The 6,535-nt window shown below is 31.3% G+C and overlaps 1 long non-coding RNA gene across 1 annotated transcript; it reads left to right on the top strand.

Annotated features, from left to right (window-relative positions):
- Nucleotides 1-4,418: 4,418 nt before the first annotated feature.
- Nucleotides 4,419-5,188, top strand: LOC104646958 (uncharacterized). Its single transcript, XR_741116.4, has 2 exons — nt 4,419-4,692; nt 4,902-5,188. It is a non-coding gene; the product is annotated as an uncharacterized lncRNA (long non-coding RNA).
- Nucleotides 5,189-6,535: the final 1,347 nt, after the last annotated feature.

Genomic DNA, 6,535 nt, shown 5'->3' with positions numbered 1-6,535 from the left:
TAAAAAATTACTTTACATGTTCACCTCTCACTTATTCTGCGTAAGACATTTGTTTGTACGGTAGAAAATAATTTTGAGAAAATTATTTTTTCATAAAATGTTTTGTAACCACATGATATATATATATATATATATATATATATATATACATGTATATTCTATGATTATGAAATATTCGTACGCACTTCAGCTAGAAAGTCTTTAAGCCAAATGTTCTCGAGATAAATTTTTCTTCTTATATTACAGTACATTATTAAAATAATTTTTAACAACAATTAATTAACAAAAATAACTTATATTGATTGGAGACTCATGATTTACGTCGAAAGTCTTTAAGATACCTTTCAACCATTTCAATGCACAAATAGTCATAGGTATCACAATAGACAAATTGTTTTTTAATTAAGAATTTAAATAAGATGATGTAACACCTCGCAACTAGAAAGAATTAGAAAAGAGTTGCTTATTTTTGGATAGAATAAGAAAATCTGGAAAAATTATTTAATTTCAGAATGAGTTTTGGTCAATTTCAAACGACCATAACTCCTAGCTCAAGATTAGTTAGGAGTAGTTCCAAATATGATTGAAAAGCCCTTAGAATAATCTTTTCAACGCCGCCGAGTTTGCGCGATTTCGTTATCCGATGATTGAGTTATGCCTTTCGGAAGTTGAGATGTTGGATTAAGAAAAGTCCAATTTGGATTTGGAAAGGGCAAAGTTATCTTTTCCTTACCTAATTTAGTTAATTCGTTTTAGGGATTAAATTGGGGTAAAAACAAGACTTTATTCAGTTTAGGAAAAAAAAGAATTCAAGTTAGGACTTGGAGAAAGGAGAAGAGAAGAAGAAAAAAGAGGGCAAGATTCGCCAAGATTGTCGAATTAACTTGAGGATTTCGTGGTGGTGATCCCTAAAAGGTGTGTGAGTCTTCCATAACGTTGGGTTCGTTCACCCACATGCCAAACATGTTTGATTGAGCGTGATTTTATCCTAAATGTTTGAATGTTCTTGGGTGATGTTCTTGAATTGTTTTCGTTCTTGAATATGAGTTGAGATTTAGGAGTTCTTTAATAATCTAGGTGTTGTTCTTGAATTCATTGGGTTAAATCCTTGTATATAAGATGTGGGTACATGAACTAAAGTGATTTTGAGAAAAAGAATCGAATTAAAATGATTTAAGGTAAAAAACGAGAGGATAAATTCGGCGAATTTTTGCCTAAGAACATGTTGGCGCGACGCGTCCCCATAGCGCCAGGAAGGCTGGGGCGGCGTGCCAGGAAGGAGCTTAAGTCAAGTGAGGCTGGCGCAATGCGCTCTGGACACGCTTGAATCGGCGCTTTTACCAAGTTTTCATTACTTAGTCTGATTAAGCCTTTTTAAAGTGTTTTAACGCTTCCTAATGATTCTAACTACTCAAAATGACTTCTCATCATATAGAAATCATCCAAAAACATGAATTACATCCTTGAATCCATAACTTCAAATTCAAGGAAAGTTTAGAGTCAAGTCTAGAAAGTTCTTAAAGTCCTTTCAAGAAGTCTTTTACAAATGCTTTTAAACTTGTTTTAAGACTTAAAGATTAAGTTGAGTAAAGAGTAAAGATAAGATGAAGAAGTTCATTTCAAGTCTCAAAAGTCTTTCAAAAACGTTTTAAATGTCATTTTAAGACTTAGTTTGAGTTTAGGTCAGAGTAAAGTGAAGAATTTCTTCAAAACAGTATATGAGGACTAAGTATTCTCAAAGGAGTATAAAATGTTTTCACATTTAAAAAGAAGGAAAACTGATATTTTCAAAGAGCCTTCGGGCTAGCTTTCAGAAAAGAGTAATATCTTTCTAAATGAAGCAACCAGGGAAATTGAAATTTCCAAGATAACCCTTGAGCTTAGTTTTTTAGTACTAATCTCAAATCACAGAATAAGTATATTTTTAAAATATAAGAGCCAGTATATTTTGGGAGTAGTATTGAACACCGATATGAGGAATAGTCTAGAGTACTCACAGTCCACATAAACCATGTAGTCATCATGGGTAGAAAAGGGTCATACTTTTTAGATGAACTCTTTTCATAGTAGACTAGTGGATCAATTAGGCAGTTCAGGTCTTATACCTTTGGCCGGGTATTGGATTCGCTGGCAGCGTGAGATAGACCGTTGTATCATCACTATAGCTCTTAGAGATGGTTGTCGGTTAAAGAAACTCCAACAGAAGTTAAATGTGTGTGTGTGTGTGTGTGTGTGTGTGTGTGTATGTGTGTGTATATATATATATATATATACACACACACACAAACACAGCAGTTTATTTGTATTTTTGCATACATATCAAAGTTAATTGTATCTTTGTATACATTCAGAGTTTACCGCATGTTTTCAAACAATTTTTCTTTATATTGCACTTGCTTTCAAAGTACTTTCTATTTGAGTTAGTTATATTGACTTATGTTATTCATGAGTTGAGCAAAACCAAGGTAAGTGTTTCTGCTTACTCTTTTCAAGCTTAAGTTGTTTTAGCATTCCAACTCGCATATTCGTACGTTCACTGTACTGATACCAGTTGGCCTGCACTGTATCATAATGTAGACGTAGGTAACGAGGATCGACATCCAGCGCACCGTTAATCCAGCTGAGCAATCTAGAGTCAATTGGTGAGTCTCCTTACATTCTCGAGGACTTCTTTTATTGTTTTGTTTTTTAGTACTTTCATTATTAGGATGTTGTGGGGTCTGTCCCAACATCCATCTCAGTTTTAGAAGGCTTCATAGATACAGTCAGATGTTAGTCCTTTAGTCTTTCCATTTCTTTCTATTTCTTAAGACTTGGGCTCCACTTTTGGTCAAATGAATGTTTTAAACCTTTACAACATTCTCAGTCAGTATGATTTATCAGTTCAATTAAGTTTGATCATTATAGTTATTGGTTATTGTTTTCCGCTGAGTTAAGTAAGTCAGGTCAAGAGTCCGTTCGGGGCCAGCAATGATCTTCGAGTGCCCGTTACGCCGAGGGTGTAGGCTCGGGACGTGACAATGACTTGAAATTGAAAAATGATCGAGTCGATAATTTTTGTTTGTACTTGGAGGTTCAATTCGATCGGAGTCATGCCTATGCTTTAAGAAATATGTATAGGTTTTATACTAGATTGGTGCCGGCAAAATGAACTCATGTTTTGGTGATCTGCCCAAATCGCTCATATTTTAATGAGTTGGGTGAGTGATTTTTCACATGGGTAAAATATGGGTTGATACCCATATTTGACCAATAAAAATATGGGTAAAATATAAATTAGCCAAATGAGTTAAGCTTCTAACTTTTATTCACTCAAAATTCATGATATCAGTATAAATAGTGTAACTTCTCTTCCTTTTTATGTTATTCTATAGAACTAACTATTCATCTCTCTAATTGAAAAGGTGAAGTCTTTGACCATCCAAAAACATATAAATTAAATGTACATTTCTTTTGTTAATTATAATTACATTTTATTTATTTATTTAATTTTATATTGGATAATCGACAATAGTGTAAAATAAACAAATCAAGTATTAGTATTGGCATTGCTTAAAGTGCATTAAGCATGTTTTAGTCCTAAAATGCAAATATTTATTTACTTGAAATTAAAAATATTTTCACCTTGTTATTATATGTATTTATTTTATTATTGAAAAGTTATAGGATTTTAATTTTTATTTTTATGATACAATAAAACTAAATGAAGCATGTTTAACATTTTCATCTAAAAAAAGAATAAAATATCTTCTCCAAATTGAATTCTTAAGTAAAATACTATTTATTCATGAAAATATGAATAAACTAGTATTTTACCCGACCTATTTATTACCCAGCCCATTATTACCCATATCAAATATGAGCGGGTTAATTGTTTATGTTTACCTATTTTCAACCCACTCATATTTGATCCAACCCGCCCATTTGCCACCACTATACTAAATTAAAATCTATAAGTATATGTTATCTATATTACATGCAAGTGATCATGGCTATTTGCTTTGGAAAATGGACGCATTAATGACATGTTTTAAAGTTGTAGGAGACTAGACTTAGAGTGAATAATATTACTAACGGGTTAAATCTTTTACATATAATTTTATTTTAAGCTCTTTCCGATTTCCAACCATCCACCCACTCACCCTCTACAAAAAGTAAGAATATAAAGCAGAAAAACAAAATAAAACTAAAATAAGGAGCAATATTATTATTAGTATTGTTAATAGTATAAAGATTATTTAATTAAGTGACAAAACATCTGAGAAGCCAACCCATAATCTTGATGATCGAGCTACATGTTGTGGAATCAGGAGACAGGTCAAAAAGAAAGGTTAAAAAACATTTTGTTTGAAATTAAAAAAAAACAAAAAAAAAAAAGAGACATAGTTCAAATAGTTGAAGAAAGATTATTGACCCTCATTGAGATTTCCCTTCCCTTTATAAGTTGATAGAGTAGCAAAAAAAAACACTAAATTTTTAGCTTAGTAATTTCTTGGAGCAAAAAGATAATACATATTTTTATTATATAGTTCATTTATTATTATTATCAATATGAAACCTTTATCTAGCTTCTACTCTTTTGCTATTATCCTAGTAATTTTGATCTTCCATTTGTTGTTTCTAGCTCATGGTAGACAAGTTGTCACTAATAATGATCTCATAGTTGATTCTTCTAAGGATTCAATGAAGAAGGTAAAACTCTCTCTCTCTCTCTCCTTTTTCCGGAGCGAATTTTAACCATCAGAATTAAGCTTATTCAATTAAATCCTTGTAATGGTATAAAAATGTTTTGTGTATGTGAAAATTTATTAAAAATAGTGTAAACATTAATTTATATTCTTAAATCTGTTAAATTTAAATTCTGAATATGTCTTGTTCTATGTTTTGTTGATATGTTGAAGGGTGAAAAAGGTGGATGTGGACAAGATAGAGGTGATTGCAAACAAGAAAATGGTAAAGGTGGAGCAGAAGAGAAATTGTTTGAGAATGAAGACTATATCTATACACAATCTCTTCCATAGGTGAAAGCTTCTCTTTTTTTTTAATTTTTTTGTTTGTTTGTTTTGGCTTTAACTTTGTAACATAGATTTTTCTCTGTTCATCAAACGAATTGAGTAGGATTTTGCAACTTTTGATTTAGAATGTATGATAATTTGTTGGTCAATGGAAAAATTTAACTTTCCTCCTATGGTAATGATGTGTTTGATACGAAGGAAAATATGTTCTTCGAAAATTAATGGCTTCTTATTACTTATATTTTAATGTCTGACAAGTAAATATTATTTGATATGTATTTATGTGTTATCTAATAAAATATTGTAAATGTAGAATAGAGAGTTATTACTTCCTTATTTTGGATTACAAATTAGAACTTAGAAGGGTGTGAAGTTGGCAAATTATAGTCATATTATAACATGTCAAAACAAATGGAAGTATGGAAAATATGTTGGCACTCCACATTGATGGTGTCATTTTTCGTACAGCACAATCCACCTTCACCCCTACCCTCATAGCCCCATTCCCACCACCCCACACCTCCTACTTCCATAATATTTATATAAATATTTTTAAGATAATATATATATTTTTACTTACATAGCTAACACAAGAAAAATAAGTAAGAAATCTATCCAAACTAACCTCGTCTGCGCCGGAAGAAAAACATCAAAGAAAACGTAGTTGAGTAATTGTTAAATGGAACCAACGGTAAGATACAGATTAAAATTTGCACTCTTTCACATGCAAAAACATTGGTGATGAGATCACTACACACCGTGGAAAGATGGTGAACATGCAAAAACAAAATACACTAGGACTTTTTTTTTTAATGAATAAATAGTACAAATCTCACTAGTTTAAGTTTTAATTATGTATGCACAGAGTTATACAGAAAATTACCTTTCATATCACTTTTTCTTTGCTAGAGACATATTTCCTTAAATACGTGTAGGTCAATATGGTATAATTTATTCTACATACTCTAAATTCAAAATTGATTTACATGTATCTGTTTCTCTTCCTCATCTCTCTAACTATCATCTCTTTCATGTATTTGTATATTTCATAATGTATCTTGTATTAAAACTACATATATATAACAAGAAAGAAATATGATACTACAAAATGTCTTAGATCAATAGTTATTAGTCTTGCTTATGCGCGCACATACAGTAAAAAGGTACTAATCGGACCTTCTACTTCATCCACCAATTAGGCTCAAGGCATTATCCTATTTCAAGCTACAGCCAATTAATATAATGTAAATCCAATTTCCAACACAACAATACTATACACGCCTACACAAACTAGCCAATACACAAACGTCTTCGCACTTTTCAGATGTGCAAACTTTAAAATGTAGATGTTTTGTTTTTTATGTTATCTAGCACATGGTACAGCTCAAGCACTTCATCCAAAGTATGTGTTTTCCCACAATGATCAATAATAATAGTATATAAATGGGTTTAAAGGACAAAAGTTTAGAGGATCCACCATGTTGGTGGGTCAAAATGGAAATAAGAAAGAATTGGATTCT

The sequence above is a fragment of the Solanum lycopersicum genome, chromosome 4 (genome assembly GCF_036512215.1).
Source record: "Solanum lycopersicum chromosome 4, SLM_r2.1".
NCBI lineage: Eukaryota > Viridiplantae > Streptophyta > Magnoliopsida > Solanales > Solanaceae > Solanum > Solanum lycopersicum.
Note: the sequence above shows the minus strand (reverse complement) of the source record. Positions and strands in the feature narration are given on the sequence as shown.